The 13,281-nt window shown below is 37.5% G+C and overlaps 1 protein-coding gene across 3 annotated transcripts in view; it reads right to left on the bottom strand.

Annotated features, from left to right (window-relative positions):
• LCLAT1 (lysocardiolipin acyltransferase 1) overlaps nucleotides 1-13,281 on the bottom strand; it is a 188,386-nt gene that overhangs the window by 116,943 nt on the left and 58,162 nt on the right. The window lies entirely within an intron of this gene.

Raw genomic sequence — 13,281 nt, 5'->3', positions numbered from 1 at the left:
TCAGGTCACACTGCTCAGTATATGGCATCTTAGTGCCCAACCAAAGATCGAACCTGTGTCCCCTGCGTTGCAAGCACAGAGTCTTAACCACTGGACCACCAAGAAAGTCCCTGGCGGTTCCTTAAAAAACAAAAGCACTACCATATGATCCAGCAATCCCATTCCTGGGCATATATCCATAATCCAAAAGGACACTATTAGTGGCTATTTGCAATAGCCAAGACATGGGAGCAACTTAAATGTCCACTGATAGATAAAAGATGTGGTATATATACACAATGGACTACTACTTGGCTCTAAAAAAATGAAAAGGCCACTTGCAGCAACATGAATGCAACTAGAGATTATAATACTAAGTAAATCAGAACGAGAAAGACAGACACTGGTAAGCTATCACTTGTACATGGGATCTAAAACATGACACAAATGAACTTGTGAAACAGAAACAGACTTAAGTCATAGGAAACTAACATGGTTACCAATGGGGAAAGGAGGTGAAGGAGGGAAATGGCAGGAGTTTGAGATTGCAGTACAACAAGGTAAACAACATCCAGCGGATCCTGGACCAACTGAGCTATTAGGGAAGACCAACTGTATACAGCACAGGGAATTATATTCTGTATCCTGTTTATATTCTGTATAAGTCATAATGGAAAAGACTATGGAAAAATGTCTCTGTGTGTATGTATACATGTATGTATATGTATAACTGAATCACTTTGTTGTTCAGCAGAAACTAACACAACATAGTGTATCAACTATACTTCGATGAAAAAAGGAAATATATACAACTCAAAGAGTAAATGTCTGACCGCTCTTCCCCCAAAAAAAGCTGTTTTAAAAGTCTTGGGTTTGTTTTTTTTTTTTCATGGCTATTAGTCTTAAAATAAAACTATATATTTTCTTTTCCAAGATGTTATCCAACACAAAATCTTAAAATATTCCATAGGTTTTTTTTGTTGTTAATCTCTTACTATAAAAAGTAGACTAAATGGACTAAGAACTGCAGAACAGCTTCCTAAGGGTGACTATGCTTAAAACTGATGGCAATTTTATAGAGTGTACTAAATTTTTTTTTTTTAGTCTAGAAATATTAATTCTTTACATTAGAACCTAAAAGTAATATCTTTGGGCAATTGGTCTTTATGAGCAGAAAGGTTAAGTAGAAGTCAGATTCCTCAATCACTTGCCTCAATTATTTGCCAGAGGATTACTTTTTAGGGTCCTCATATCCAGATGAATATAATATTGATGTTTTAAAATGAAGTGTTGCAAGCACAGTCTAAAATGAATAATCAAATGTTTGATTTTACAACCTAAACTCTGTTAGAGCAAAAATATGGTTTGCTTCAGGATAATAAAACTGCTGGAAACATTAAAACCATGAAAACAATAATGGCCTTAAAATGTATATATTAAAAAAAGTATTTCAGCAATCAAGACCTTTGAATATTTGAAAAGAACTGCAACAGGGAAAAAAAAAATTTCAAATGTCATGGTGCTTTAAAAAAATGGCAGACAAAACAGGTCAAATCCCTTAATGCTGAATCAAGTTTATCTGTGTATTTGGTATATTTTAAAAATCTCTACCAATACCTGACAGTGTTATAGACAAAATCCTTCAAAGTACAAACAGGACAAATATCTGCTAAGAACTGGATTCCTGCTAAATTCCAGATCGGAACTTCTAAGAACAACACTGAGGGAATGAGGGCAGAGAAAAAGAACACTGGGAAAACAGCAGCCAAACATTTGCTCATACAGAGCCCAGGATGCTCTGTAAAGTCCTACAGTACACCCTTGGATTTGCTTTCACTGAGGCTCAGCTCCTCCTCTTTGCATTAACCAGAGGGAGCTTCTCTCTAGTCTAACTTAAAGCATTTAAAACTAATAATATCAATAAAAATGAGCTTCTAAATTCAATACTTTCAACCCCTACTTCCTTTCATAGCCCCTGTCCCAAATATATCCCTGCAATGTTGCTACTTGATTTGAAAAGCCTCTTATAACTACTTTTTAATCTGTTTCTGCCATTAGCTAGCTAGCTTCTGTTTAGACACTCACCCCTAAACTCCCCTGAAGGGCTATACATCACATTACATCCACATGTCCACGTCTAAGGATCTGACATGCTTCTTCCTCACTTACTGAATTATTTTTCATTTGATGTCATAAAAAGGAAAAAAAATCATTAAAAGAGCTTAGATATCATCTAAGAGAATCTTCTCAATTTACAGCGATGAAGCTGAGAACCAGAAGAGTTAAGAGATGCTGTCAATATGAATATTACTCAGACCAAGTCTAACCTAAATTTACTTTTCCATTCTAGTCCTAACCTCTACTTCTTCCCTAACCTCTCAAGCATTTGTTCAGTGATTTGAGAAACATGCAAAGAGATTCCCACAGTGTGTCAGGCACTGTGCCAGTCATTTGGGGATACAATAGTGAACACCACAGATAAACCAAGCTCTCACAAATCGAACGGTCTTTCCAACTCCTCCTTATGATACCTGCATTTAATCAAGCCCCATTTTATCTCTTCTTCCAAGTCTCAAGGCTTTGCTAGAAAACTTGGTTAAGAATTATGCTAGCTACACATCTATTTAAAGCAACTAAAATAAAATTTTTTTTAAGTGGCAAAACCAAGTGCTGGTAAGGATGTAGAGCAATCAGAACTCACATTGCAGGTGGGAATGCAAAATGGCATGGCCACTCTGGAAAACAGCTTCTCAGTTTCTTAAAATATTTACATTTACCATATAGCCCAGCAATCCCACTATTGAGTATACAGGACAGACTGAAAACTTATGCTGATACACAAACCTGTACACAGTTGTTTATAGCAGCATTCTTCATAATTGCAGAAGACCAGACACAACCTTCATGTCAGCCTGGGAGTATGTGGATGCACACACTTAATACATCTATAGAAAAGAATACTCCTCAGCAATGATAAGACATGTGACTGATACATGCAACATCTGGGGTTAACCTCAAATGCATTATGTTGAGTGAAGGAAGCCAGGCTCAAAAGGAATGATTTCTTTTTAACTGTATGATTTAGTTTATAGGACACTCTGGAAAAGGCAAAACTATAAGCAAGGAAACAGATCAATGGTGATCAAAGGTCAGGGATAGGGAGTGAGTCTGTGAAGGTGCAGCACAGGGGAATTTTTAGGGGTTGAGGAAACTGTTCTGTTTCCTGATTGCAGTGATGATTACTAGACTACACATTTGTTGAAGCTCACAGAACATATTTTTACTGACCTTTATTGTATGTAGGATAAGAACTAAGTTAAAAAGAATAAGAACTAAGTTAAAAGGAATGTGCTATGTAAGATAAAATCTGATAGAATATTCATTAAGCTTTTATGATCTGGAGAATTTTGTATGTTTGGATTATTTCAATTATAATCATATCTGAACTATGCCAAGCTTTTGGAATATGCCAGGCATTGTTTCATGTATTTTAACTGTGTGAACCTATTTAATATAGTGATCCCATGGTATAGATATTTTCATTACCCCACACTTTATATATAAGTATACTGAGGCACAGAGTGGTTAAATAACATGCTCAAGATTATACAACTAGTAAATGGTGAAGCTGGGATTTGAATCTGGGTAATTTGGGGTCAGAGTCCATGCTCAGCCTATCAGTATCAAGCAGATACTGCTTTTGTAATTAAACACACACAGACTTGATTCAGTATATAAAATCAAGATGTTACAAATCTAAACCAAATTTTTAATGTATCATGCAAAATTATTCTGAAAGTTAGAGAAGTTTACAGTGACTTAGTCAACGAAATTTAATGCCTTTCTTACTTTAATATTCCCTAGTACTTAACATATAGCATACAAGAACTTGGGGAGAGCTGAATATGGGGGTTGCCAGCTTCTGCTGGAAGAAAATCTGGTTTTTAACTGATAAATGAATCACCTAATCTTTTAAAATCCTTCAAAATAAAGCCCACATCACTGAAAAGCCACCACAAACACCACAATTTACTATTTTCTGTGCATTCTTTGTATAATACTGATAACATTCTCAAAAAATAAAAGCCATTTGGAAAAGAAATAACCATAGTTTTAAAATGGCATATCCATTTTATTGCCGAATACAGATATACAGAACTAAACTGAAGCTCTTCTAGAAAACCTATGCCCACGTCAGTATAATCCAGAAGCATTTCCCCTTAAGACGACTGTCCTTTCAATGAGTTAATAAGATCTCTTACCCCACTAAATTCCTAGCTCATAAACTAATTCTAATCCTTGTCCTTGTCTAACCATTTGTGGTTACAATGACTGCAATGCCAAGCAAAGGCAGGAACCAAAACACAGACCACCTGGACTTCTTCCTCGGTCGCATATATCATTCCTGGAGTATGACGATATGGGAGGGCACTCCCTGACAAGGACTAGTGGACTCTATTAGGGATACTTATACTTCCTTACTCAGGAAAGAAAGATGCTTTACTTCACGAAATTTGTTCAGTTTTTAAATTCCCATTAACAATTCAAGTATTAACAAGCACTGCTTTCACAGTCTAGGAGGGAAGCTCTGTGTGTTAAGAAATGATTATAATTTGGTGTGAGACAGGCAATGGGTGCTAAGGCTAGATCAAAATAGGCGAGAAGAACTCTGCTAAAGGGGGTAAAGAAGGCATCAGATTCTTAGAGGATGAGAGACTGGGGAGGGGAGAGATTGTTTTCTCTGTGGGTGGGGAAAAAACCTAAGGTGTGTTTTAGGATAAATATTAAAAGTGACATGGAGCAGGTAAGCCTGGACTCAATAAATAAAATCAATTTGCACTCTGATTAAAAGTCATTAAGAGCAAAGAGCTTCTCTGCTCTCTAAAACAGTGCATGGGACTGACAGCAAAAATGCAGCATTGATAGACGGTGGTAACAGGTATGTGAGCCAGGAGCACCTGATCCAGTTCCACCTCTCAACAGCCTGATAATCATGACCACCTACTTAACCAGGAAGGATTGGAAAAGGTCAGGTTTCATCCCAACCCCAAAGAAAGGCAATGCCAAAGAATGCTCAAACTACTGCACAATTGCACTCATCTCACACGCTAGTAAAGTAATGCTCAAAATTCTCCAAGCCAGGCTTTAACAATTCATGAACCATGAACTTCCAGATGTTCAAGCTGGATTTAGAAAAGGCAGAGGAACCAGAGATCAAATTGCCAACATTCGTTGGATCATCAAATAAGCAAGAGAGTTCCAGAAAAATATCTACTTCTGCTTTATTGGCTATGCCAAAGCCGTTGACTGTGTGGACCACAACAAACTCTGGAAAATTCTTAAAGAGATGGGAATACCAGACCACCTGACCTGCCTCTGGAGAAATCTGTATGCAGGTCAGGAAGCAACAGTCACAACTGGACATGGAACAATGGACTGGTTGCAAAGAGGGAAAGGAGTACGTCAAGGCTGTATATTGTCACCCTGCTTATTTAACTTATATGCAGAGTACATCATGTGAAATGCCAGGCTGGATGAAGCACAAGCTGGAATCAAGATTGCGGAGAGAAATATCAATAACCTCAGATATGCAGATGACACCACCCTTATGGCAGAAAGCGAAGAAGAACTAAAGAGCCTCTTGATGAAAGTGAAAGAGGAGAGTGGAAAGTTGGCTTATAGCTCAACATTCAGAAAACTAAGATCATGGCATCTGGTCCCATAACCTCATGGCAAATAGATGGGAAAACAGTGGAAAGAGTGACAGACTTTATTTTGGGGGGCTCCAAAATCACTGCAGATGGTGACTGCAGCCATGAAATTAAAAGATGCTTGCTCCCTGGAAGAAAAGTTGACCAACCTAGACAGCACATTAAAAAGCAGAGATATTACTTTGCCAACAAAGGTCCGTCTAGTCAAAGCTATGGTTTTTCCAGTAGTTATGTATGGATGTGAGAGTTGGACTATAAAGAAAGCTGAGCGCCGAAGAATTGGTGCTTTTGAACTGTGGTGTTGGAAAAGACTCTTGAGAGTCCCTTGGATGGTAAGGAGATCCAACCAGTCCATCCTAAAAGAAATCAGTCCTGAACATTCATTGGAAGGACAGATGCTGAAGCTGAAACTCCAATACTCTGGCCACCTGATGCCAGAACTGACTCATTGGAAAAGACCCTGCCTGATGCTGGGAAAGACTGAAGGCGGGAGGAGAAGGGGACGACAAAGGATGAGATGGTTGGATGGCATCACCAACTCAATAGACATGAGTTTGAGTAACAACTCCGGGAGTTGGCGATGGACAGGGAGGCCTGGTGTGCTGCAGTCCATGGGGTCGCAAAGAGTCGGACACAACCGAGCGACTTTCACTTACAAAGACTTTGCTATAAAACTTGATAATGCCAATGTGTCCTGAAATAGGCAGTTTACAAAACAGTCTCATCCAATTCAAATACTTCAAAACAAGATATTAATTATATCAGTGGTTATTTACATGTGAGGAAATATGGGACTTTGTTCTCTTAATGAAAAGTCCCTAACACTGTTTATACTGAGAGGGGATCTATTACCAGGGGCATGCCTGCAAAATGTAGTGAAGAATTCAGAACAGGGACCAGTAGGATTGAAAGGCCAAAAAGTAAATACTGAGTATTTAAAGTAAAATGAAGAGTTACAAATATTGTTTAAGCCTTTGTCTCCTCTGGAGAAGATAAAACAAGAATTTCTGGGCTGGGGGATACACAGCTGAGGGCAGTCACTGCTCTAAAAACAGTGGGATTAGGTAACCATATACCTACTGAATTGTGAATATTGAGACCCCACAGAGTCTTCCCTCACTGAGTTCTCAGATGACGGCAACAAGACTTTAGTTCTAGTCCACTGCACGCCAATAAAACTTTCTGCAGTGATGGTAATGTTCAGTAGCTGTGCTGTCCAACATGGCAGCCATTAGCTAAATGTGGCTACTGAGCACTTGAAATGTGGTTAGCTCAATAGGGAAACTGAATTATTAATTCAATGGTATTTAAATTTAAATAGGCACATGTGGCTACTGTACAGCTCTATGCAGACTTACAGGAACAAACTTCTGGTAAGATGAAGACCATGAGGCAAGATGAAACCATAGAAACACCCCGCTAATAAAAAGTCGACCTATTAACTACTGTGATGCCCAAAGTTCATATAACCCACACCAATGTGCAAGCTTCTAGTTGGCTTTTTAAGTCCCTTGGTTTTTATTCTGAGTCGATTATGAGACATCTGGGGAAAGACTTTAACATGACATTACATACAAAAACAAGAAGAAAGTATACTTGAAAGAAACAAACTATTTAGGAAGGCAAAAAACTATCTTTAACATTTTCAAAAAGAGAAAAAATACTGTCTCTGGTAGACAACAATAATATGTTCTTGTGGGGGAAAATATTTAAGTAAAATGAAAAACAGAAACATTCAGAAAATAAGAGAGCAATTGGAAGTTTAAAACATGGCAAATGTTTAGTAAAAACATCAGCAAAAATGAAAACTCAACAGAAGAGTTAGAAAATAAACCTGAAGAAATCCTCCCAAAAGTCAAGCAGAAAGAATATTAGAGGACCAAGACAAGGGCCATAGGCAAATTATATAAACTCCAAAAAGAAAGCAGTGAGAAACCGGAGGAAATCAGCAACAAAATAACAAAAACCTCCCCAGAACAGGAGAACATGACATTCCACATTAACAGAGCCTACTGAAAGCTAGGATTATGGAAAAGAGCAAACACGCGCTTCGGCACATGGCTGTAACTTTCAGATTAGAGGAGACGACAGACATTCTACAAAATCTCTGGAGGAGATGAAAATGGGTCAAAAAGGATCAAAAATTAGATTGGCTTTGGACTCAGCAGCAATACCAAAAGCAAGATGAAAACAGAACCACCCCTACAAAATTTTCAAGAAAATGATTCCATTCAAGTCACTCTATCAATCAAGTATAAGAGCAGTAAAAACAAGGTCTCAAAGTTACCGCCCATAAAATCTCTTTTTCAAGAAGCTATTGGAAAAATGGTCTCTGCTAAAACAAAAGAGTAAACAAGACTGAGGGAGACTTGAAACACAGGAAATGAGATCCAACTTATGTGAAAACCTCTAAGGTACTCATGAAGGGAGATCCCAGGGTAACGGTCATGCATAAGACAGAGAAGATATCCAATCTAAACAAACCAGGGGTGGTGGGGGTGACTCAAGAAAAAGACGCTGTATCACCCAAATCCTTGCTGCTAAACAGAAGAGAATGCCCAGGTAAACCCAACACAGGTTCTAATCTGTACTTGGCTTCTTGAACAGGTGCTGGTAAAATTCCTGTTTTCTCTTCCACACCCAGCTGCCAGATCAGCTGATGATACTCACTTTATCTATCGTAAGTACTCTGCTCTGACCCACTCCTGAGAGATGGAGGGCAGGCGTGGTGAATTCAGGAGCACAAAATGTATTCCTGCTGGACAGTTAACACTCGCAGTCCTGACTGTGCTGAGCCCTCCCACTGTAGTTTCCCGGGACTTATTTATGCAGGAACTTGCCTACTGTTTTCCCCTTAAAAAGGATCTATCTGGTGAGCCTTCTGGGAAGCTGAAGTCTGACTATCACCCGCTGACTCTGTGCCTCTAGGAGCCTTCATCTAACTGTGGCAGTGTTTGATGGCAGTGTTTAACAGACTATGTTGATCTCTCAAGTTCTCCAAAAGAAGAAAAAAGCAAAATATATATATATATATACATATAGTCCAGGGATACATACATAAGTAAACTTTTAAAGTAAAAGAACAACTAACAGAAAAGGATAATAGCTTTCTTAAGTATGGTGGCTATTTATATGTTCACCAGCAATGACTTTTAGAATATACTATCAAGGGCAATTTTTTCTAGTCTGCACACACTCCATATACCATACACTATTCTAATTATATAGTACATTAGCAAGAATAACAAAAACTTTTAGTGACTACCATCTTTGGTGGAAACAGGGAAAGAACACAGCTTTCACTTGTTTATTTATGTATTTCTATATTACTCTAATTTTATAAAGAATAAACATATTAATTTACAGTTAAAGATATTTTAATTATAAAACTGTTTAAGAACACATTATTTCAAGTTAGAATGATGTTATAATCCCTAATCAAATACTCTGCCAGAAAAAGCAATCCTTGGGAATCAGTTGAAACAAATATATGGGACAAGTTTATAATTTTTCTAAGACTACTCCAAAATAAATAAGCAACATGCTGATTCTGATTCACGTGACAAAATCAAATACATAAAGTGAGAGTATCAACACTAATATCAATCACTGCATATATACAATATATAATAAGAGTTAAGATCACTTTGCAATGAAAATAATTTTAACAGACAGCTAAAACAATCATAGCCTGATGATTGAAATTATTCTACAACCTGAAAGAAGTTAACACTGTTCATTATTTAAATAATTTAAGCACATGCTCTTTATGCTCTATTCCTGTAAGCTAGATGAATACTTCACAACCAAGTACCATCACACTGATTTAGTTTTTTCACAAACTAAGTGAAATGTTTATGAGCTGACTGATTTCTTTTAAACCCATCAATACATTTTAAAATCCCTAGGCACATGCTAATTTGGATGACCTGATTCTGAGGAACATTTATTTATTTTTTGGAATTTAGTAACAGACACATCTGCCTTGCCTGATGAAATAATGAGCTTCCTTATTCCCAAGTGACAATTATATTTGTTTCCAAGTCTCAAAAGACAGAGGCTCAAAGGTAAATTTAACACCCAATTCTGGAAGCAAAAATTATGGTAATGATTTTTTCTCCTCTTACAATCTTATATTTTTATTCTTATTGGCATTACTTCATATGTCTTTTACTATAAATCACTTTAAATTCCTTTAGGAAGCAGACTATCAATTAAAAATAATTTTAAACAATGTCACCTATAAAGAACCTTACTCAGTTTCACATATTTTACTAGTTAAAAGACAGAAGTTAAAACCGTTGCTTATCAATTAAATGCTTATAAGGCAACCACGGGAAGCTGGAAAGGATGATGTTTAAAGTTGTGGCAGGTCCCTTTACCTGTCTGGGAAAACAATGACAACAGGAAAGGGACAAACTATACATATACAGTTTCATTCTTCCTGAAGCAGCACAAGAGAATAATACTCTCCCAGATACAAACAAAAGATAAAACGTTAAGCAGCAGTCTCGTTACAGAGCACTAAGAAGAAATAAAACTGGTCTGCAAATTCTGACCAAACACAAAAAGACAGCTAATGAGCAGAATAGGATCAAACCATAACTCTGCGCCAAACCCAAGCAAGAACTTTCATCCATCAACTGGAGTGAGTAAACAAGTCTGTTAACGCCCTGGTTGGGGGAGTCCACTCTTGAGTTCTTAGACCTGTATAAGGGCATTGAGGGTTATACAAAATGACACAACTTATCTCTTGAAGTTTAGTGAGAGAAGGAATTATCTGTATAAATATAAAGATCTCTACAGTGATAACAATTTTTCACTTAAAACATATTCAAAAGCTAATACTAAGAAAGAAGCAAAGAGTATGTATTGTATGATTCTATTCACCTAACAATGAAAAGCATAGAAACTAACATAATATTAAAAGTAAGGATAGCAGCTATCCTGGAAGTGCAGAGCAGGGTTAGTTACTGAAAGGGGCACCAGGAGGCTTCAAGGGCTTTGCCAATGCTGTTTCTTATTTGGGTGCTGGTTACACATGGTGTATTTACTTACAGAACAGACTTTGGGACTCTGTGGGAGAAGGCGAGGGTGGGATGTTCTGAGAGAACAGCATTGAAACAAGTATACTATCAAGGGTGAAACAGCCCACCAACCCAGGTTGAATGCATGAGACAAGTGCTCGGGGCTGGTGCACTGGGAAGAACCAGAGGGATGGGATGGGGAGGGAGGCAGGAGGGGGGATCGGGATGGGGAACACATGTAAATCCATGGTTGATTCATGTCAATGTATGGCAAAAACCACTACAATATTGTAAAGTAATTAGCCTCCAACTAATAAAAATAAATGGAAAAAAAAAACAAAATTCACTGAGCTGTATACTTGTGGTTTATACACTTTCCTATATGTATATTTCAATAATATTTATCCCCAAAGTTATCATTTAAACTGGATAATGAGTTTGAGTAAACTCTGGGAATTGGTGATGGACAGGGAGGCCTGGCGTGCCACAGTCCATGGAGTCGCAAAGAGTCAGACATGACTGAGCAACTGAACTGAACTGAATCCAATTCAACATATGCAATTTATAGGAAAAAAATACAAATGGTCAAGTCAACAAAGTTCAACCTATTTTTAGAAAATGCAAAAGTTAAAATAACAAACACCATTCCTTCTCGAAGATTGAGAAAAATGCCTATGTCTTGACTTTGATATTCTGAAACTCATCTGGTAGGATCTTTGCCCTCACAGTTGGAGAGGAATATACTTTAGAGGGAAAATAGATAAGCAGTTATTAGAATTTTAAGTCCCTACCATCGTAATGCTTTCTCACTATCTACCCTTGAGAAATAATTGAGTTTTAGGTACGAAGATTTTCATTGTAGCATTGCCTATAACAGTAAAAATCGGAAATATAGCCGCCCACTGATGAGAGAAGGGTTAAATAAACTGTGGTGCGTGAAACGTTACCGGCAGCTGGAGAGGAACACAGGGCAAGCTGTCTTTTCTAAGATAAACAGCTCTCCAAGAGGTACTGCTAAGTGAAAAAGAATCGGTACCATTTCTGGAAGGGGGGAACAACATTTCCTCCCCCCACCCCCATAAAACGCTATGCTATCTGGCTTACATAAATAAATGTAAATACACATAAATCAGTTCAGAAGGATACATGCCAACGTCACTATGGTTGCTTCAGTGAAGATGGATGAGGTTGTGACTAAGGGTGGTCAAAAAGGAATAGGGCTTTCTATGTTTTAAAAAGAGAGCATTTCCACTTACATAGTAAAAGGGAAAAAAAGAAGGAACAAAGGGAGGGAGGAAAAGAGAAAGGAAAAAAGCAGCAGCTTAGGCACAGTCAAAAAAAAAATCAGCTTGCTGGTAATGCCAGTTTTTCTGTGATGCCATAATCACAGTAAAAATCAGGAGGCAGAAATAACCCATACCTCTTAGACAAATTACTATTTGCCAAACTTTAATTTTTACAGACAAAAACCACTCAAAACATACACTGAGACATGAATGATTAAAGCATCCTAGGTAAACTAAAACTACACGGGCCCCCTCAAGGATCCTTGTCCTAACAAAGGTCACTCAAAACCATCGTTCAGTTTACTTTACAGCACTTTATTTCCATCAACCTGAAGTTTAAACTCATGTTTTGCTTCTTCCCTCATGAGACACAGAGATAGCCAGTAAAATGTATAATTAAAGTACTAAGTAATGGAGGTACACAGACTGTCAGAAAGCAAGTTTACTAAATCTTTTCTTATACACAAAATATAAGCCCATGAATATATACACATGAGTGTCATAAAGATAAAATTCTAGCAGAAAACAGTTATTAAAGTTACCGAAAACAAAATGGAATGGAAATGAAAATAAAAATAAACAAATGGGACCAAATTAAAAGCTTTTGTATAATGAAGGAAACTATAAGCGAGGTGAAAAGGTAGCCTTCAGAATGGGAGAAAATAATAGCAAATGAAGCAACTGACAAAGAATTAATCTCCAAAATATACAAGCAGCTCATGCAGCTCAATACCAGAAAAATAAATGACTCAATTAAAAAGTGGACCAAAGAACTAAACAGACATTTCTCCAAAGAAGACATACAGATGGCTAACACACACATGAAAAGATGCTCAACATCACTCATTATCAGAGAAATGCAAATCAAAACCACAATGAGGTGCTCTCATGCCAGTCAGAATGGCTGCCATTCAAAAGTCTACAAACAATAAATGCTGGAGAGGATGTGGAGAAAAGGGAACCCTCTTACACTGTTGGTGGGAATGCAAACTAGTACAGCCACCATGGAGAACAGTGTGGATTCCTTAAAAAAACTGGAAAGAGAACTGTCACACAAACCAGCAATCCCACTGCTGGGCATACACACTGAGGAAACCAGAACTGAAAGAGACACGTGCACCCCAATGTTCATCACAGCACTGTTTACAACATCCAGGACATGGAAGCAACCTAGATGTCCATCAGCAGATGAATGGATAAGGAAGTTGTGGTACATATACACAATGGAATTTACTCAGCTATATAAAAAGGAATGCATTTGAGTCAGTTCTGATGAGG

The sequence above is a fragment of the Cervus elaphus genome, chromosome 11, assembly GCF_910594005.1.
Source record: "Cervus elaphus chromosome 11, mCerEla1.1, whole genome shotgun sequence".
NCBI classification, from domain to species: Eukaryota; Metazoa; Chordata; class Mammalia; order Artiodactyla; family Cervidae; genus Cervus; species Cervus elaphus.
The sequence above is the reverse complement of the archived record's forward strand: the minus strand, read 5'-3'. Positions and strand labels throughout refer to the sequence as shown.